The sequence below is a fragment of the Notamacropus eugenii genome, chromosome 7 (assembly GCF_028372415.1).
Source record: "Notamacropus eugenii isolate mMacEug1 chromosome 7, mMacEug1.pri_v2, whole genome shotgun sequence".
Classification (NCBI taxonomy): Eukaryota; Metazoa; Chordata; class Mammalia; order Diprotodontia; family Macropodidae; genus Notamacropus; species Notamacropus eugenii.
In genome coordinates, this window is record NC_092878.1 from 146,012,727 (window position 1) to 146,035,927 (window position 23,201).

Below are 23,201 nucleotides of genomic sequence, written 5' to 3' on the forward strand. Positions count from 1 at the left end.
CAAAGTCCTTGGCTTCACATCAGAAACAGATATGACTTTATTAATGGAAATGACATTAAGGAAACTGAAGTGGAATCTGCTTTTCCATGGCACTCTAAAGTTTTTTCCATCTGACTTGTAGCTGAAACTTGAGACAACAACTAGGTTGTTGTCAACTCATTAAAATGTGAACGCCTTGAAAGTAAGGACTTGTCTACTTGCATTCTCCAGGTATAGTAGAATTCTCTACATATAGTAAGTACTTAATAAGTGTGTTCTCATTCTTTAATAAATAGTAGAGGTTGCTAAGAGTTTATAGAGTATTTAAACAAATCCATCCACTTGTCTAAGAGGGATTTTAGTGTACTTAGATAATTGGGTATAAACTGAACTGTTTTATTGGCTCCCAAACAAATGAGAAATGAATCCAGGAAGAGCAATCCTTTCTGGAGTTATGAGGGAAAAGACTTCATGAGTGATAGTCACTAAATCTGAGGATGACGTTAGAGACAGGACCTTTCTTTAGGTTGGAAAACAATAGGATTCTGCTTTTTGGGCAAAAGTTTCTGGAAACAGAAAGTGGCAGGAATGTTGGAAATCCTACTCTGGAGCTGTGTGAGTTAGGGATCTAGAAATCCCCAAGGACAAGGAGCTGAAAATAAAGAGTGGAATCCAGAGAGGGATTTAGCACTGTTGCTGAGTAACTAGAAAGAACAGAAGAAGCTGAGAAGGAGAGGAATGCCTGACATGGCCCTCTAGAATTCAAAGCTTCCCGTTGGAATAACTAAGAGAGAAATGCAACTGGACTGAGAGGGACAATACCTCTATCTCTTTCAGAGAAGGTTGTTCACTGACACATTGTGGTTGTTCAGTCATTTTGGTTATATCTGACTCTTCATGACCCCATTTAGAGTTTTCTTGATAAAGATACTTGAGTGTTTTGCCACATCCTTCTCCAGCTCATTTTACAGATGAAGAACTGAGGTAAAGTGGGTTAAATGATTTGCCCAGGGTCACACAGTTAGTAAGTGTCTGAGGTCCAATTTGAACTCAGAAATATGAATCTTCTTGATTCCAGCCCAATGCTCTGCCCACTGCACCATCCAGCTGCCTTCACTGACACAAGTGCCTCTTCTCCAATACTTTGGTTTTGGGTCCACTTTATTTTCTTCCAAATAGCTCAGGTTCCCCTGCACATGGCCTCCAGAAACCTGTACTTGAACAAAATGGTATTTATTCAAAACCACAGTTCAAGGATTCTTATCCAATGTAATAAGTAGGTAGACTGAAGATAGGAAGTCGACAGGTTGTGAAGGGTATTAAATGAGAAATAGAGGAGATTATATTTGCTTCTAGGTGTACTAGGAAATCATTGGAACTTTTTGAGTGGGGGAGTTATTGTGGGGGGTGGGTTCACATGTTAAAATCTGCTCTTTATTAAAGTCATTTTGGCAGCTAGAGAGGGGAGAGTCTGAGCAGAGAGGTTAGTCAAGAGGTTACTTGGAAGAAACCAGACAAGATGTCAGAGTAGAAGGAAGTAGTCCAAAAATATATCTTTCCCTCACAATGTTGCTAGAAAGAATTAGAAAATACATTGGATGGAGTGCTAATCAGGAAATCTGAGAAAAAAATCATAGTGAATTATTTTTTCATCCCAGGTTGGTCTAGTGAGACAGAGAGAAAGGTCTATAGGCACTGGAGATGAGCCCAAAGCCAGGATATGAATGAGGACTGTGAGACAGACAATCAGGCAATCAATAATAACTAGCATTTATATGGTGCTTTGAGCTTTGCAAAACACTTAAAATTACCTTATTTTATCCTCATAACAGCCCTGGGAGGTAGGTGCTATTCTTATTGCCATCTTACAGATGAAGAAACTGATGCTAAGAGAGGGTAAATGACTTGCTAAAGGTCACACAGCTAGTTAAGTGTCCAAAGCAGAATTGAACTCAGGTCTTTCTAAATCAAAGTCCAGCACTCTATCTACTCTTCAACCTAATTGCATTTATTAAGCAACTAACGTATATCAGGTAATGTACCAAGTGTTGAGAAGGCAAAGAAAGATGGAAAAATATCCTTACTCTCAAGGAACTTATGGTCTAATAGGGGAGACAACATGCACAAGCAAAATATTATACAGGATAAATTGGAGATAATCAATGGATGGAAGGTTATAGAATTAAAGGAGATGGGGAAAAATCTTCTTGTAGTGAGTGGGATTTTATTCATGCCTTGAAGGAATCCAGGAGATAGAAAAGAAGAGGAAGAACATTTCACACATGGGGACAATCAGTAAAAAATGCCCAACTAGCAATAGCGTGTCTTAAGTGAGGAACAACAAGGAGGCTAGTGTCATCAGATTGCAGAATATGGGGGGTAGAATTGGCAGAGAAGTTTGAGGAGTAGTGAAAAGGTTTGGAATAGTTACTTTGGTGAATGAGAAAATGAGTTAATTAGGGAAGGTTTGAAAAGAGGTATCAGTCCTAAGCAAAAGAAACTTTAACCATGGAGGGTAGATTATGAAGAAGGGATTAAAAGGGAAGTGTGAAAGGATGAGGATCTGTAATTGAGCTCTGACTAAGAGAAAGAGAAGAAAGAGGAGGAAACAGATGGCATCAGACCTGCAATATTGGTGCTGAACACGCTCCTCTCCCACCAACTTCTTTTTTGTAAAGAGAGGGCAGGAAAGAAAGAGAACAAAAATAAAAGAGAAGACAATGGAGGGAAATATCCAATTAACAATCATAATTGTGAATGTGAATGGGATAAATTTGCCTATAAAATGGAAGGGTAGAGCAGAATGGATTAGAAAGTTGAATCCAACAATATGTTGTTTATAAGAAATACACTTGAAACATAAAGATGTGCAAAAAATTTAAATAAGGAGCTGGGGGAAAATCTATTATGCTTCAGGTGAAGTTAAAATATGGCAGGAGTAGCAATCATCATCATCTCAGACAAGGCAATAGTACAAATAAAGTCAGTTAAAAGAGATAAACAGAGAAACTACATTTTACTGAAAGATACTATAGACTGTAAATTAATATCAATATTAAAATATTTGCACTGAATGGCATAACATCTCAAAACTTAAAGGTAATGTTCAATGAATTTCAGGGAGAAATTGAAAAAAAAATGTAATAGTGGGAGATCTCATTGTACCCTTTTCAGATCTATATAAATTTAACTTATTGAATTTCATCTGCCTTCTTACTGAGCCAGGAATCCTGCATCTCTCTAAGCTTTGTTTGTACTTTGCTTTTGATGGAATTAAATGCTGCCTTCTTAGAGACGGATGAACTATCCTGCTGGTAAATCCTATGGAGTTCTCATTTTTCACGTAGCAGCTTCTGAATTTCCCCATCATTTTCATCAAACCAGTCTTTATGTTTGTAAGTGTTCTGACCCAGATGAGCAAATGCAGTGCTGTACATCAGATCTCTGAAAGCTGCCCACTCCTTTTCTGCTCCACTGTTGCCAACTGTGTATTGGCTCAACTTTCCCTCCAAGTCAGCAACAAACTATTCAGGCTCAGAGGAGAGCTCTAATTTGTTGACATTAATTCTTCTGGTAGTGATTTTGCATTGGGGGCAGGACTTTTGATGAATGTGAATATTTAGCTTGGAAAGGATAAGTCTATGATCAGTCCAGCACTCTGCACCACACATTGCCTTTGTCATTCTCACATCTTGTCTGTCTCTTCTCCTTACAGTCACGTAATCTATTAGATGTCAGTGTTTGCTGCGAGGGTGCATCCATGACATTTTATTGTGTTTTGGTAAGCACAAGACAATGGTGGTGATGAGAAGGTCATGTGATGCACAAGTCTTCAGCAGTAAATGACTATTGCTGTTGCTGACCATTCCTCCTGAGGACTCCCTACCAGGTCTGGTAATCTGAGCCTACTCTAGCATTAAAGTCACCCAGAATTATAAGCACGTTGACGATAAGGGTCTCTAGATCTTCATAAAATTTTTCTTTGACTTCTTCAGGGTTTGTCATGGTGGGAGCATAGGCACTGATGATGGTGGCATGGCATTTTCCTGCGAGTGGCAATCGCATTGTCATGATCCTATCATTCACTCCTTTTGGCATACATACCAGCTTGCTGATTAGATTGGTTTTGATTGCAAAACCCACATCAGCTTCACAGTGCTCTCCTTCACTGAAGTGAAGTTAACATTTTAAAAAATAAGTTAAGGACATGAATAAAACTTTGGAAATTTTATATATGATAGGCCTCTACAGATGATGAAATGGGAATAGAAATGAATACATTTCATACAAATATATACATTTTTTCATCTATGCATGGTTCCTTCATTAAATTGGCACTGTTTATATGACCCTAATGTATAATCTATATCTACTCTTCTGTAATATAAAAATTATACAAATAAATGCAAAAAGGGCAAAAACATTAGATATATATTTTGTGGACTACAGTATCATAAAATTACATTCAATAACCAATAGAGTAGGCTATAAGTCAATAGGTGATTAAGCAAATAATTAAAATTGATTATAGCCTTAATAACTTAACCCTAAAGGATGGATGCAATAAAAAACAAATCGTAGAAACAATAAAAATTTTGCCAAAAATAATGACAGTGATAGAAAAATAAACATCAAATTTTGAAGTATGCAACCCAAAGTAGTCCTTAAGGGAAAATTCATGTCTCAAAATGCTTTCATCAGTTAAAAAGAGCAGATCATTAAACTGGGCATGAAACTAAAACATATAGAAAACCAAGAGATTTAAAAAAAAAATTTAAACGCCAAAATAGAAATTCTAAAAGTCAAACAAGTGATTAAGAAAATTATTAATCAAAAAACTGATAAAACTCGGTGCTTTTTTAAAAAAGAAAATAGATAAACCCATTAATTAATTTGTTTTTAAAGGGGAAAAAAGTATGAAAAATGAGAAAGGTAGATCCATAACAAATTAAGATTTGTTAATATTAATACAATAGAGGAGATAAGGAAAATCACTAGAAATTATTTTTCTCAATTATGAGCCAATAAAACTGACCATCTAAATGAAATGGATATCTGCAAAAACTATAAAATACTCAAATTAATAGAATAAAAAATGAAGGAGCCGTAAATGAGGTCTTAAAGTAAAACAAACAAACAAACAAACAAACAAACAAACAACAGACTAGATGGATTTAGGAATGCATTCTGTTTATTAGATTTAGTGATCTACATTGAATTTCAATGTTACAAAAGCCATTTTTTAAAAAAATAGGAAAAAGGGTCCTATCAACTTCTTTCTGCATTACAAATATGATATTGAATACAAAGGACCTATGTTGAAGCACATTACCCATCTTCTCATTAAAAGGGCTAAGGTCTCACACTGCTCTTGGGGCTGTCAACATCTGGTTTGACCTGTGTCTTGCCACTATATTACAATGAGTGGAGAGAGTGAGGCTGATAACTTTGCACAACACTGCCTCATTTAAATCCAATTCATTTGCAAGTCAAGACATCACCCTCCTGTTGTCCTTGATCCTCTTCAATAAAAGAAATATGAACAAGAACAGGATGAAAGCAGAGAAGGGGACATATATTTTTGAGTATGATTACTGTGTGGATTTGTTTGACTTACCTCTATTTGTTCCATTTTTCTCTACTTTTAACTGGATGTGGGAGGGAAACCAATAATGTTGCCAAAATTTTTCTAGACTGTTGAAAAAAAAATTTTTTTAATTCACAGAAGAAACCAAAAAGAAGTTTGGAAGGAAGTATAGACAATCAGGAGTTTTAAAAGTAATGTGTTGAATTATTTTTGTCTTCTATCCAGATTCTCCCAAACTATGCTTTTTCCTGCTCCTGCCTGTTGTAAAGTGGATCTCATAGGATTTAACATCGCGACGTTAACAATTCACATTGCCACAAGGTTAGACGCTGAAAGGTGACCCTGACTAATCAACTGCCTCTCTCAAAGAACTTCTTTTGTTCACAGATAATCTGTCTGGGCTCATGCCTTGATGGTGAACATACCCTCCATCATATTCTCCCTATGCCAGTGATTCTGATCATCTTGCTGTCATTGTACAAATTTCATTCCCCACCCTCTCCACTGTCCATATGCTTCAAACTGATTTTTCCTTCTTATACTCAATTCTTCAATGTCCCATTCCAGATCTACCCATTCCTTCCACTGTACACTCTAAAATGCCTGCTCCATACCTAGAAAACTTGTTTGCATCTCCCTCCTTCCATTTTCTGTCACTCACTAAGACCTGGATATCACCTAATGATAGAGTATCCTTGGATACTCCTTCCATCACTGGTTGCACTTTCCCTCTATTGTGAGCTGATCCTGACTCCTGGTAGGATAGGTTAGATTTTAGGACAAAATGCAGCACTTTCATTTTGTTCAACAGTTAACAAAAATAGGATTACTCAGCCATAGCAGGTGAAAGATATCCGACAAAGATGAGCATTGACATTGCCTTGAGCTGATTGAGTCAAATGAAGTTCCCTTCCCTAAGTTACCCATGATGATGATTGGTGTCAGAGAACACCTCAGGCCCTTTCAGACTATTTTCTGCTCAGGCAATGAAGTGATATCCTTAGTCTGAGTCTAGTCTTCTGAGTCAAGCAGGTCTCCAAGAAACTCTCAATACCTTTTAAGGGAAAAAAAGGAATGGTGGGAGAGGGCAAGTCATTGTTTCTGCCACACAATCATACCACAGATCCACTAGTCTTTGTGGCAGAGATGGAATCTTCTTTAGTAGCCATTGCCACCTCCAGACTCTTCCTCTACCACCACCACTCAGTAACCTCTCCTCCCTTGAAATTTACTCAATCGTTGGTGCCATCACCAGTCATCCTGACCTATATCTTGTTCATGGACTCTGAATGACTCTGGAGGAGTGAGGCTGATGACTTTCACAGTTCTGCCTTACTTAAATCTGCTTCACTTGTAGGTCAAGACATCACTCTCTTGATATCACTGGTCCTCCTCATGAATGAAGGATGAACAATAAACAAACAACAATATTCAATCTATATTTATCTCCTAATCAAGGTTCTGATACCTGTTATGCACCTCCCCCAAAGATACTTTCATTCCTTGCCCAATGAGTTCGGTGCCTGGTTCTTTCTCTCCTCCCCATCGCCTTCCCTCATATTAGGACACTTCAAAACGCATGTCCCTCAGACTCCCTAACTTCTCAGTTCCTCAATTTATTTACTTATTTCCTGTGACCTATACCTCCACTCCAACTCAGCTATTCACAGAGATGGTGATAACTCTGATCTTGCCAACAGCCACAAGGGGTCCACTTCTGCATTCTCAAACTTCGAAATTCCTTTATCTGATCATAATCTTTTATCATTCCATTTTCCCCTCATCCTATTCTTCATCCTTACTGTTACCTCCAGTCCCTACACTCCTCAGTTCTTTATTAGTTCATCACCCTTATACTGTCTACATTCACTTCCTTTCCCTATCTTGGCCCCCATGTGAACCAGTTCGATTCTATATTATCCTTTTCACTCAAGTACCATATCCTTTTGTCCTGTTGTTGACCATGCCCTACCAGGTCCCATACCTGAATTACTCATATCATTTGCTATCTTTGCTCCCATTCATGTACTCCTAACTAGAGCTGGAGAAAATCACAAAATCATACTGAGTGGATTGACTACAAATTTAAGTATCATTTCAAATGGGCTCCTACTACAGCAAAATCATTTTTTATACTTCCCTAATTGATTCACTTTCCAAAATATTTTCATACTTCCTCCTCAAATTATTTTTAAGGTCATCAGAACATTAAAAAATATTCCTAAGCCCTCTGCCTTATTATGCTTCACCCCTAGTGATGATAGGCTCCTGACAGGACATATGAATCATTGTACCATGTTCTAAGGTAAAGAGTCCATCTTTGTTTAATCTCATATGAACTCACTCATATTTACCTTTTTTGTTTCTCTTGAATCCTGTGTTTGCATTTTAAGTTTTCTATGCAGCTTTGATCTTTTTATCAGGAATTCTTAAAAGTCTTTTATTTCATTAAAAATTGTTTGTTTTCCCTATAGTTTTAATACTTAGTTTTGCTGGTAAGTTATTCTTGGTTATGTCTATATCTTTTGTCTTCTGGAGATCACATTCTAAGCTCTCTACTCCTTTATATTGTTGGCTGCTAATTTCTATGTACTACAATGCAAAGATCCTTAAATTGTCTCTCCTTGATGTATTTTTCAGGTTAGTTGTTTGTGGTATGAGATAAAATACATTTTCTTATATTCAGAAAAATATTTTGATTGTATTACTAGTTCTTGTTTTATTGAGTCATTAGTTCCTATTTAGTCCATTCTAATTTTCCCCTGACCTAGAATTATTAAATATTCATCAAAACACACCTGCTAGTATCCTAACAGAATTTCATAACACAAACACTTAATAAAATGTTGTAAATATAATTAAATTTATTGTTGCATTAGGCAGTCAGAGGTTCGTACCCTAAATTTCAAGTTGCTGTTCCAATTACCCTTCTAATCTAAAGATAATTATCTTCTCCAGGAGGGTGAGAATCAGAGGCTATAACTAAAAGCCAGAATATATACTTCCGAGATATTGGGAAATAGTACCAAAAGCATTTTGGATATTAATGAGGTAGAAGATATTCAGTTGTGAGTGGTCTGTTAATTGTGGGACTTGATGAGGCTTGTTGTCCTTACTATGCATGGAATGAGCTTTTTTGGTAAACCAGATTTTTCTGGTGTCTTAACTTCTCCCTGCTTTTATGTTTAGACATGCCTAGATGTTTCATTAACTCTTTTCAACTGACCTGGAATCAGATACCTTCAACGATGCTGACTCCATGTAGTTTAGATAATTCTCAGACCTAGAAAATATAAACTATGCATTTTCTAGTATTAGTATTTCAGGGATACCCCACCTGTCAGAGATGCCTTAAATTTCTTTAAGAGAACATAGAGCTTTTGTTCCACAATTAGATACATGACTTAAAATACTAACGTCCTGGAAGACGTAACAAGTTGACAACTCATTTATTGTTGAATAAGAAGTGACTGATATTGGATGCCAAACGGATTTCAGGGTTATCCATTCTGATCTCAGACCCAAAAGAAGGTTTAAATATCATCTGGCCCATTTTTGCCAGGGCTGGGACAAGGAAGGGAGATGGGAGTGACAGTAAAGTAATTCACTCCTTCCCCTAAAGTATGTATACATGTGTGAGTGGTCTCTTCTTGGTTTTCTTCTCACTCAAAAGTCTCTCCTTCGATGATCTCTCCCACCCCCAAAGCATCATTTATGTTCAGATGACTCCCACATTTGTCTTAAACTCTGGGGAACTCTACTTCCTAATTTCCATTGCCCTGACGGATATCTTCATTTAGATTCCTGCTAATTCCTCAAATGCAAATTCTATTCAAAACAGAATTGACTAGTCCTACAATTTGGTTTTCCTCCAATTTTATACTCTCAATTTTACTGATCTTTTGTTTTTATGTTACAAATATTTACAGAGCACCCGTCCTCTTTTTTGTGAGGTCTCTTGTAATAAAGTCAGTTAACTAATACTACCTCATTTGAAAATATATCAAACATTTCACATGTGTAGCACCCTTCTATTTCTCTGTTTTAAAAAATTAGCAGACATCTATTTTCGCTCCCTCTCACCATCTACTCCTTTAATTTTTGTGTGTGACAAATACGCATAATCAACCAAAGCAAATTCCCTCCAGTGGCTATATACAAAAATTTATATACAGCTCATTTTGCACCCTACATTCATAACTTCTCTATCATGGATAAATTGTTTCATCATTTATCCTCTGGAAACATGAGTCATCACTATATTGGTAATAGTTCTTATATATTTCCTCATTTCTTATAGTAAAATAGTATTCCATCAGATTCTTATACTATGACTTATTTAACCACTCCTGAATTGTTGAGCATCCTCTTAGTTCACAATTAAATTGTTATATATTTTAATTAATTACTATATTATATATTTTATTTTATTATATAACATATTATATATTATTTATACTATGTTGTATATTTTATTTATGATAAGATATGTATTTTAATCAATTAATATAATTAATTATAATTATATATTATAAATTATAAAATTTATTAAGCACCTAATATGTGCTGGGCACCATGATAAGTGCTGGGGACACAAAAAGAGACAAAATACAAAACCTGCCTTCAAAGAGCTTACAATCCAGTGGTTCAAAGAAATACATACAAAGCATGCTATACACAAGATAAACAGAAAATGATTAAAAGAGAGAAAATATTGGAATTAAGAGAGGTTAGGGAAGACTTTCTTTAAATGGTAGAAGGACCTTAAAGGAAATCAGGAAGGTTTATAATTGTAGCAGAGAAGAAAGAAAGCTCCAGGTATTGGAGACCATCAGAGAAAAGCCCAGAGCCAGAGAAGCCCTGAGAAGGATTGTGTTGTTTGCAGAGCACCTAGGCAGCCAGTCACTGTATCAAAGAGCATATGTTGGAAAGTGAAGAGGCTAAAGACTGGAAGGGTAAGAGGGGGGTTGGTGATGAAGGGTTTTGAATGTCAAGCAGAGCATTTTGTATGTACTGCTAGAAGGAGCAGAAAGCCTCTGGAGTCTACTGAGTGAAGAGACAGAGAAATGCCATGATTGGAGATATGTTTTAGGAAAATCACTTTAAAAGGACAGAAAGGAGGATCAACTAGAGCTACATAACTACTTATGTTAACTACGTTATGTTATGTTAATTGTGTTATGTTAATTAACAACTACTTCAGTTGTTAATGACTATCTCTATTACTCCAGGTGATGTTAACATTCTAAAAGAATCCTTTTAACATTGACCCTCTTTATTAAAAGGGGCAGCTAGATTATGCAGGGGATGGAGTGCATATGGAGTCAGAAAGACTCATCTTCCTGAATTTAAATCTGGTCTCAGACATTTACTAATTGTATCACCCTGGGCAAATCACCTAACCCTGTTTGCCTCAGTTTCCTCATCTGTAAAATAATCTGGAGAAGGAAATACCAAACTACTCCAGTATCTTTGCCAAGAAAACCCCAAATGGGATCAAGAAGAGTCAGACATAACTGAAACAACTGTACATACATACTCTTTATTAAAATATGAACATTTCATTCTTATGAAGTCCCTTAAGATTATTCATTTGCAATCGCATTTTCATTTTTCTCATGACTTCCCTTATTTATATTTCAATTTCCATTTTAGCTCTAATATTTCATCAGGAATTTAAACAAATACTCTATTTTATTGACAATCCATTGTTTCCTTGTAGGTAGATATTCAGTTTAGTTGAGTAAGTTATTTTGAGTTATAGACTTTTCTTTTATCCTCTGGTAAAAGTGATACCTGATAAGTTTTTTGCAACTTATTATGGTTCTTCTATATTTGAATTCTTTCTTACTAGACTGCTAGTGATATTTTTTTCTCTTGTCTGGACTTTCTGGATTTTGGCAACGGCATTGCTAGGAGGTTTCATTTTAGACTTTCTTCCAGGAGGAGATCAGTGGAGTCTTTCTATTTTCCTATATCCCTCTTGTTCTAATATTTCTGGGCAATTTTCTTTAATGATTTCTTGAAATATGATAGCCAGGTAATAATATGAATCTTAAGTGTCTCTTATTTATCTGTTTTCCAGGTTTTTTTATGAGATGCCATATTTTTCTCAACTTTCTCATTCTTTGAACTTTGTTTTAAGAATTCCTGTTGTCTCCTGAAGTCATTAAATACCATTTGGCATATTCTAGTTGGTAGGAAGCTTGTTTTTTAATGTAAAGTTTTATACTGTCCTTTTTTTTTCTTAAGTTGTTATTCTTCCTCTCCCCCCAATTCTCCCCTCCATTCTTCCAAAAAGAAAAACCCAAACCAAAAACCTCTTGCATGATTGTTTCACAGAATTTGAAGTTTTGATTGTAGGTATTTTGGAGTTATTCTCTTTTATGCCTTGTTTGTGCCTTGGTCATGCCTGGCATTATATGTCTTTTACTTTACTTTTTTAAATTAAAATTTTGTTGGTGAGGCCTTAGGGTCTTCTAGCTCTTCCTTACTCTGAGGACAAAATTAAGTTAAGGAGTTTCCTTTCTGCTAGTGTCTTTTGTTGGTCTAGTTAGTTAGTCTTTAGTTAGTTAGATAACCAAAGTTCTCCTCTACGTTCAGGTTGGTAGAAGTCCTTTCCATTGAATGGAGAGAGCAAGGAATGAAGAGGTCTTTTCTTGCAACTTCAATTAAATCAGAGGATGCTGTCCTCGGACAGAAGAAGCCTAGTTGAGGTATTTTCCTTAGCAACTAAAATCTGCCAGTTCCCAGCAGTCCTTCAAGGGATTTTTTCAGGGTGAGGTAGTTGAGAACTTTTTTAAAAACCTACTCTCAGTCTGAGCTGAGATTTTTTTCCTTCGTACAGAGATATTTCCTTAGTTGAGTTCTTTTGTTGTGCTGTGTTTTTTAACCTTAAATGTCTGTCAGTTTGATCTCATTCCCTCAGGACCCCAACTGTCAATTGAGGCCTCTAGTCTTTCACTTTTGCTTGCTTCCCTCAAGGGATTTCTCATAGCTGAGGTTTGAAGTCTTTGACTTTCATCCCTAAGGGGATCTGGATTATGTTTCCTTCTTCTTTAAGGGATGAGTTGTTTATTAAGCAGGTTGTTTCCAGGAGGGATAGAGCTGATCTGTATTATTTGACTCTGCCATTTTGGCCTCAGTTTTCTCATGGAGGTAATGCTGCCTGCAATACTTTACTTATTGTTGTTTTTTATAATCAAATAAGATAATTTACATCAAATAATTTATAACATACTATATATGGCAAGCATTTATTATTGTCATAATTACTTAACTCATTTCCATCATTTTATATGGACTTCAGGTAGAAATAATGCTAGAGTAAATTGTTATGCTGCTCTTTTCTTTGATAATTAATTTTCTGTAAACTGTTGCACAGGCTTATTTGGTTAATGCCTTTTGTAAATGAATACAAGGTTGGAATTTCAAGTCATCTTCAGGAGGATCACTGAATGCTTGTTCTGGACAATTCCAGGAGCAGACAGATGTTGGAGATTAGATGGATATAGATATACACATAGATATATACACATAGATATAGACATGTTATTGTGCAGAAATGTGGAGATATATATATATGTATAATTTAATTAACTAAATTTAAATTAATTTTTGTTGGTGAGGCCTCGGGAGTTGGTATATATATACATACAAATGCATATGGAATTGTGTGTATATATATATATATATATATATATATACATATGCATATGTATATATATATATATATATATATATATATATATATATACAATTTTGATTACTTCTGCTACAGATCTACCTTTTGAGAGCTTTTTTGTTCGTGTAACTTGGAGATTATGAATACTTCTAATGAATATCTATTACAAGCAATGTTCTGACATTTTCAAGTATCAGTGCTATGTCCAAGAAATTGTAGACAATAGTTCCGTGTAATGGCCCAGTATACTTTATTGGTTGAATTTTCAAGGACAGTTTGCTTATATAGCAGCAGTATAGTATAGTGCTAATGAGAGTTAAAGATCTTCCCCACCCTTTAATGGGCCTGACCATTAAAGGAAACTTGATTAGGGGAGATTTTTTTGGTTGTAGTTGGAAGGCCCACACCTTTTGTGAATTTCTATTGAGGTACTGCTTCTCAAGAGTTGTGATGCCCTTTGACTTTGAAAAGTGTATAAATACTTTGAGGTGAGACTTTTTGGGGAGGCTTAGTTTTTGGAAGAAGACTTGTTTGCCAAATAAGATTCTGGGAAGCCAATAAGGAGTCCTCTGGCTTTAAAAACCCAGATGTTGGTGCTTCTCTGTCTGGTAACTCTCTGGTCAGACAGTTGGATCTGTCTGCTGATCTATGATGTATGTATTGCTTATGGTCAGACAGCTGGAAGCCCTATCTCTTGATCTTTCTTACTTTGTATTTTCTCTGATGTTCAGAGGGCTGACTTTTTCCCTTCAACTTAGTGAATGATATATGTGCTTGATGAAAGTGATTGTTGACCCCTCAAAAGTTGCTTTCCTTTTAGAAAAACAGTTCAAAGAACCTGTACGGAAGGCCCTCCTGTACTTGTTGGGATCCTTGCTGTTACCTATGGACACTTCTCATCTGTTAGTTTATGAAAGTGAAATTCTGATAGATAATGCTAACCATCAGGTTATGCATTGCTAGATATTTAGTAGGTGCTAAATTTTTTCTAACATGATATATTTTGCAGTTTCTATGATGTCCTTGCATAATCTTCAAATCTAGATTTCTTAAAGATAATCCACCTATAATTTTTGGTGATGACCTGGTCCAGAATTGCCATCATAAATCACTCCATTTTTATAAACATATCTGGATGATTCAGTCATTTGTTCCTAACTCCTTTGTTGACGTATTATTGGTCAACTGGTAGTGGTTGTCATTCCCCTAAGGTCTTCTGATTTCAGTTTTTTTAATAGGCTCCATTGAAGACAAACCATTTTAAGTTAGATTCAACAAATTTAATGACGTGTATTTATTGCAAGACTATTCTATTGTTTGATGAAGTTATGTGTACTCGTTCCAAAACTATTTTGTAAGTCGCTAACCGTATATCAGGGGCCACTAGGTGCCTCAGCAGATAGAGACCTGGACCTGGAGTCAGAAAGAACTGAGTTCAAATTTGGCCTCAGATGCTTAGTTATTAGCTATGTGATCCTGGGCAAGTCACTTAACCTCTACCTTAAGCCATTGGAGAGGAAAATGGCAAACCATTCCAGTGTCTTTGCCAAGAAAATCCCATGGATGGTATTGGTGTGATATGGTCCATGGGGTCCCAGGTGATGGAACAGTAACAAACCTGTATATCATTTGTTATGAGAACATCTATCAGTCTTATTTCTCCTTTTCAATAAAGAAATATTAATCTTTCCATAGATACTTTATGGTAATGTTAATATCTCCTTATGTATTTTGTTAATATTGTGAGGGCATTTATTAAAATATTTACTAAATCTTTTATGGTCCATTTTTTTCGAGTTCTGAAAGCATCCATTTAGAGTAGCATTGCCAATTGCTAATTGTTTTAAACATGTTCTTTCAATTGAACTTTGATTTCAAGATGCCAACTAGTCTCTTTAATTATACAACAATCACTTTCTCCTTGTAGCTTTATGTTCAGTGGAGTGTAACTAAGGGAAGAGACTAAGGTATTTGTAAATATTGTCATTGTCCATTGGATTACTGACCTCTGGACTCAAGCTCAAAAACTTTGACCTCTCTATTTCCTTGGATTACAATTTTTATATCATTGGAGAAATATTCCACAAGATGGAGAAGCTGTTTAATATATGTTTGTGTTTTGGAGAAGCTATGTAACTTGATATCACCCATGTACATTGTCACTAATTAGATGTTTTTACATGATTCCTTTAACTTGGAAGCCATATTCAGTTATATTTAGGGGGAAAATGATAATGGGCTTAACGCTAAGCAGAACCATACAGAACTTAACTCTCTGAATGACAACATATTTCATGCCAATTTTTCTTTATATTATGGTGTTGTGTTTCAAATAGAGAGCAGAACAGTCTTCCACATGGACAACAAATATTCTAGCATTTACATTATACTTGAGTTTATTTTTACATATTTGCAATATTTGACTATGCCATGCATGAGAAAATGAGTCAAAGGCTTAGCAATAATCAATCAAAAAGGTGTAAATGTTATGAAACTTTCAGGTGGATTGTAATTACTCAATCAACAACGTGTCACTTTTAACCTTGCTGGAACTTTTTGACATAATCTTTTTGCTCCTTATTATACAGTTTTTCTTTTTCTTTTTTAAGTGATAGAATCTGTGAACATGTTTTATAAAAGAGAAGGATGTTTAAGTGACTTATATTTGTAGTGTAGTGAAAGTTGCGCCCCACATGTATCATGGAGGTGCCTTTGTGTGGCTCAAAGGGAGGCAGAATATTCATCTCTAGCCTCTTCTCTCACCTTTTCCAAAGGAGACCAATCCCCACTAAGAAGGAAAGTAGGAAACTGAGATGAAGAGATTGACTACTCTGCTCTCTTCAGAGAGGGAGGCAGGGTGTTAGGCTCGAATTATATTTATCTGCTGTCTTAAATAGTACTAATCTAGAGAACAGAGTTTTCTGGTTCAAGCTAAGATTCTAATCGCTATTTCTTTGTGGGAAAAGGAGGACCCCAAGCTTTATATCCAAGTCTTGGATCCTTCCTCCACAGACACCAAATATCAGTTCCTTAATGAACATATATAGCAAGTTACAAAGAAACCCATTTGTCCAAGTCAACAGCAAAAACAGAAATCAAGAAAAATATACATCAGACAATACTGAGTGAAGGACCTCTCCTACTGGGGGTGAGATAACTCACTTTAACTGAGAGAGAACCCTAGATCTCACCCAGGAGAAAGTTCTCTACAGGCTCTAATGTAGCAATCTGCAATAAGAACATGATGGAGACTGCCAGCTCCCCTCTTCCCAGAGTTGTTTTTTTTTTTTCCTTCAGCAATCTGAAGTGGGGTTGGCATCTTTCTTCTTCTCTGTCAAAGCTGGAAGTTAGAAGCACCACAAACAACTTCAGAGCCCAAAGAGATCCAAGAGACCTGGAAAGATGAGTCTCACCAACTCTGCCTCACCCCTAATACAGGTGCAGAACACTGATCTCCACCAACAAGGAAAGAGTCACAAAGCAATGGGCTTTGGGACCGGGATTACAGTTGGAGTAGCTGATATTTCATCTTTCGACAGTAGATGTATGATGGTTTCTGATAAGAAGGCTAGGATCAGCCTTGAACCCAAAAGAAAGCTGACAAAGAGCTTTATTAGTGTAGGGTACCTAGAAGAATAACCTCCATGTGTGGTCTGCCAGCTTCATATTTAGGTCACTTTTATCCTACATCTTGACTCATTCTTATGGTTAATTTTCTCATCCCAAACTCTAAGGTAATCCAGGCATACATTTATATGTTTATTCATTAATTAAAAACATTTCAACATATGTCTCAGTAACCTAAGCTCAGAGACCAAACCAGTTCATCAATTATTTATTTAATAAATTAGGGAGATCTCCTTTCACAACAGCATTTATGCCTGGCTATGCCTTAATCTCAAAGATTAAATTGATACTAAAATTATTCTTCATATACAATTTGCAAAGAATGAAATATGTAACAAAAAAGACTGATAATTATTTACATTTTAACTATGAAAATGATCCCAACTGCTCTTCTCAAATCCTCAAGGGAACTGCAGATGGCTTCTCTTCACTTCTGAGAGCAGTGACCCCACTGAGTTAATGCAGAATAACAAATAAGAAAGTCTCATTGTAAAAATTCTCTTAATTCCCTTCATAGGATTAAGGTTGAAAATAATTCCATTAAGAAAAAATAACTTCTCCACTCTCTTTCTTCTTCAGTTTCTTTCCAATCCTGACAGAAAAATGGTATCTTTAATTCTCTTAAATTAACACTGAATAGTCTCTCCCAGGGGTGCGGAAACTGAGGCCTTAAGCCCACATGTGGGCTGCCGCTTCCTCACCTTGGATTCCTCATCCGTGGTCTTTCCAAACTAACAATTAAAGATGGCCATTTCTACAAATTGCATTTGACTCAAAAGTAAAAGTATTTGTAATCTCTGTAGAAGATTCTAGTGAGACAGATGTTGCACTAGCGCTTCATACGTCACTATGGAGAACATGAACAGATAATTAAGACTCATCATTTTCCAGTTTTTCAGAGAGGTTAGAAATTCAGTAATGTCTCTTGGTGTAACTGTTCTCTCATTCCTCACATGAATGATGAACAAGTTTCCTGTTATTAATTTGATCTAATCAGATTTTCCTTGTGTTAGATTTCTTGGGCTATATAGATGACCAGAAATTTCTGACATCCTCCTTCAAGGTTTCTGTCTTTTCTTTGATTTTTTGTATCTCAAAACTCTAATAAATGTTTTGGATTGAATTGTTTATTTTGTTCTTTAGTATTTTAACTCCTTGTAATGCTTTACTTTCTAAATTTTGCTTTCAATTACTAAATAATTGCTTTGGTGAAGGAGTCATAGTCAGATGTAACTGAATGAACAACTAATTAAAAGATATGGATTTTTCTAATATACCTTTATTTCTATGATTCCTTTTCACATTTCATTTTTTATTATTTTTAACTGAGTTCTATGGTGTTCAATATTTCTATTATGCATATCAGCTAGATAGTGACACAATCTTTCTACTGATCTTCAATAGCTTTTTCAAGTCACTTCTGTTATAGTGGTATTTGATGCTGGTCCTTAAGTATTTTCCTTGATAATACTACTTTTTCACCTATGATTCTCACCAAGGTAATAGATGTCACATATGCCCTTGATCACTGACCTTGAAATATTTTTGTACAATCTGTCAAGCAGTATGGGGAAATATGCTTATTCGTGATGAACATAGTGAATGCTAGCCTTTTAAAATTACTTTGTTTTTGTAGAGTTGGTCTGGTGATTGGATTTGAACCATTCAGGTAAAAAGAGCTTTTAAAAATTCTAGAATAAGTATACTCATATCCTCTTCAAAATTAGTTGAAATAAGTATAGTTTAGTGATCAGTTTCCTTATCAAGTAGAATTTTTGAATTTTGCATTAAGTGAAAATTTCATATGACCCCAGGCTCTGTATTTTTTTCTTCTTCAGATTATAATGTCTTCTTATTTTCAGCTAATTAAATTTTTATCCAAACTGGGCTCAGGATAAAGTTAGTACGTATTTTGCTTTGTTTTTACAAATGTCCTGCATTAGTGTGCAGTAATTTGATAGATGGTTTGTTGTTAAGGGTAATATTGGTGAAAAGCTGTATTAAGCCATTGCCTATAATTGGTAAGATATTTCCAGTCTGGTTATGATATATTCCTAGTTCATTATAAAAAAAATTGATATTTTACATTCACTTCACATGCATTTAATTTTTGACTATTTTAGTGGTTGGCGCCATCTTCACTAAAGTATTTCCAGCAGGTAGGGTATTTCTTGTTTACTTCAGTATATCTTGCCATTTTGAGCCACTAGAACACAGAGGAGCATCATTCCAATCTTTCTTCTCTGTCAAGCTCATCATCACAATAGTTTCAAATAGGTTCAGCAACAACCCTATACCCCACTATTTCTTGAACTTAGTGACAATTAAAAAGGCTCAAGAGACACAGTTTCTGGGTAATGTAATCATTTTATTAATGAGGCCAGCTGTTATTAATAAAATAGAGGGTCATTTTGGCATCTCTTTTAGACCAATGACAATTATGTGGGTGGGTTCACAGTTCATATACCCTTTAAAGAGTAGGTGTCCTGAGGGGTGGCAATCAGCCCTGGTGGGAAAACATAGAGGAAGGTTGAGCTATGTTAAAAATGAAGAGCTGAGAGTGACATCATGTCACCCTTGAACAAAGAAATTATCCCTAAACTCAGATCACTCACAGTTTTGGGTTATTTATTTAATGAATATATACTTCACCTAAAGCTGAGCAGAACATAACTTCCACTAGAGTGAGGTCTTGAATAAGAAAGTTAGTCCAATCTCATTATCAGCAATGTCCTTCAAAAGACTGAACGTTTTACTTCTTAAAATCAGGAGTTTTGAAGAAGAGAACTCTGGATCTCTCCAAATTGTTGGTTATTAGTAATCATTTCTCTTAACTCTTAAGAGTAGCTTAATCATCCTGACCAGGGAACTAATTGATCAGTGGTATTTCCAGAGCACAATTCATCAACATAAATAATGGCTTTTTATAACTGAATTAGAAGATTGGGATATAAAGTCATCTTATGTAGTTTCCATGAAAGTATCTTCAAGATAAATTCAGTTCAGGCTTGTACCCTTCAAGTCATCTTTTCTTTCTCCCTTTCTTACTACAGCCAACCAAGTACCAGATCCATGGGATTCTACCTTCCACTACTCTTGTTCTTTTCATTGCCACTGCAAACCAAATTAATTTCTTTATATTTTATTGCACCATCTTCTTAACAAGTTTTCCTCCTTCTAACCCAGTCTCATTCCAAGCCATTCTTCACACCCCTATGCTAGTAATGTTTCCACTTCATGCCTCTAGTCACATCTATAACAGATTTCATGTCATCCACCAGTAATAATTCAATGGATGTGAGAATGTATTGAAAGGTGATAGAAGGTAGATGGCACAATGGACAGAGTGACTGGTCTGGAGTCAGGAATACATAAGTTCAAATCCACATCCCAGATTAGCTGTGGGACCCTGGGCAAGTCATATGTCCTCCCTTTGCCTCAGTTTTCTCAAATATAAAATGGATGTCATGATAGAACTTACCTTGCAAGGTTGTTTTGAGTATCAACTGAGATATCTCTACATTATTTAATACAGTGCCTGACACATATTAGCCATTTAAAAGCTTTAAAAATTAAACACTTTCAGATGTTCTCATGGACAAACATACCAAGTCACCCTCCCCTTTCAGATTGCTACTTGTTTCATTCATTATCTTACTAATTCTCTCATCACCATCAAAGGCAATCAAATGCAATGTTCTGATATTTCCTCATAAATTATTAAAAATTCAGCTTCTTAATCCTCATAGATTTTTTTCAAATATAATAGTTAATTTAGTCTCAGTTTCTCAAGGCATGTTAGGTAACTGTCTCTGCCCAAGGTTCTAATTTCCTTCTCTCTTAAAGATAATTAAAGGGTCCCTTAAACAAGAGTATTTAAACTGGGGTTACTTTTTCACCCTCGTTGTCAAAAATTTTCAGCCCCTAAAATTCACTTGGAGTGTATCAAATTTACCCAACTGTTATATGCAGTAGACATATCTCAGTGCAAATCATCATTTCTCAGACTGTTTCAATATCCTTATACCTAAATTTGATATGAGACATAATACATGTACATGTCACAATAGTAATACATATTCATAAGAAAAGATCAATAATCAAATTATCATAAATAGCAGGGAGAAAAGGAGAATAGAATTTATTAAGTGCCTACTAAGTACCAAGCGCTGTGCTAAGTTTACAAATTTTATCTCATTTGATCCTCACAAGAATCCTGGGAGGAAGGTGCTATTATTATCCCAGTTTTACAGTTGAAGAAACTAAGGAAGAAGAAATCATGTTGAGTGAGTTGCTCAGTCACACCATTAGTGTCTGAAGACAGATTTGAACTCAAGTATTCCTGACTCCAGGTCCAGAGTTCCAGCCACTGCGTCATTTAGTCGCTTCTAAACAGCAAAGAAAAATGAAACAATTTCAATTATGATATTAATGGGTGTGAACACAACAGACATGGGATGTACTTAGTCTCACAATTTCTCATGAGTTAAATAGCTATCCCCTGTCTTGTCCTAGTCTACCACATGAAGAAACTCTGGTCATGTGTGATAGAGGGGCTTGTACTGTGTGATTATGAAGCATGTTCTAATTGGCTATATTGATCTAGAAGAATTCATGATTCAGAGGTTGTAGAGACAGAATTTACCTGATTGCTCTTTTTCTTTTCTGGTCACCAATTAGAAAAGACTAATGCTTCCCTAGAGGTGTGTGTGTGTGTGTGTGTGTGTGTGTGTGTGTGTGTGTGTGTGTGTGTGTGTGTGTGTGTGAGTGCTTGCTTCTGTCTTTGTATTTTTTTAAATTTCCTCATCTTAGGTAAACAAATATCCCAAGATAGAGGTGATCAGGTGTCACCCTTGTAAAATTCAGAAGACCTAGATGTCTGCAGCTGCAGTAATCTTTTTTCCAGTTTATTTATTTTTAGTTCTCTTTATTTTTCTTTTTTTAATTTAATTTATTTATTATTTTATATTAGTTTTATTTTTTTCAGTGTTCTGTAATCACTACCATATAACTTAGATTATTTTCCCCCTCTTTTTTCCCCTACCCCCTTCCTCCCCAAGACAGCATACAATTTTATATAGATTCTATACATACATTCCTATTAAATACATTTTCACTATAGTCATGTTGTTGTGTAGAAGAATTAAAATGAATAGGAGAAATCATATAACAAACCAAAATGTAAAACAAAAGAAAATGATCTGCTGCATTTTGTGATTAAATTCCAAAGTTCTTTCTCTGGGTATGGAAGGCATTTTGCCTTAAAAAACCATTGGGAATTTTTTTAAGTCCTTGCATATCAATGAAGTTCCACATCTACCAGAAAAAAACTCTCACACACTGTGGTTGATGCTGTGCACAAAGTTCTCCTGGTTCTGCTCCTTTCACTCAGCATCAGATCTTATTAGTCTTACAGGCCTCTCTAAAGTTTTCCTGTTAATCACTTCTTATAGCCCAATAGTATTCTGTTACATTCATATACCATAATTTATTCAGCCATTCCCCAATTGATGAGCATCCCCTTGATTTCTACTTTTTGGCCACCACAAATAGGGCTGCTATAAATATTTTTGTACATGTGGGACCCTTTCTTATTTTTATGATCTCTTGGGGATACAGAACTAGAAGTGATATTTCTGGGTCAAAGGGTATGCACATTTTTGTAGTCCTTTGGACATAGTTCCAAATTGCTCTCCAGAATGGTTGGATCAGCTCACAGCTCCACCAACAATGAATTAGTGTTCCAACTCTCCCACATCTTCTCCAACATTTATAATCTTCCTGTTCTGTCATGTTAGCCAATCTGATAGGTGTGATGTGGTATTTCAAAGTTGTTTTGATTGCATCTCTCTAATCAATAGTGATTTAGAACATTTTTTCATATGATTATAGATTTCTTTAATTTCTTCCTCTGAAAATTGCTTGTTCATATCCTTTGACCATTTATCAGTTGGAGAATGACTTGTATTCTTGTACATTTGACTCAGTTCTCTATATATTTTAGAAATGAGGCCTTTATCACAGACACTAGTTGTAAAAATTCTTTCCCAGTTTTCTGCTTCTCTCCTAATCTTGGTTGCATTGGATTTGGCTGTGCAAAAACTTTTCAGGTTAATGTAATCAAAATTATCCATTTTGCACTTCATAATGCTTTCTGTCTCTTCTTTAGTCAAAAATTCTTCCCTTCTCCATAAATCTGATAAATACACTAATCTTTGCTCCACTAATTTGTTTATAGTATTAATCTTTATACCTAGATTATGTACCCATTTGGACTTTATTCTTTTGTATGGTGTCAGGCATTGGTCTATGCCTAGTTTCTAC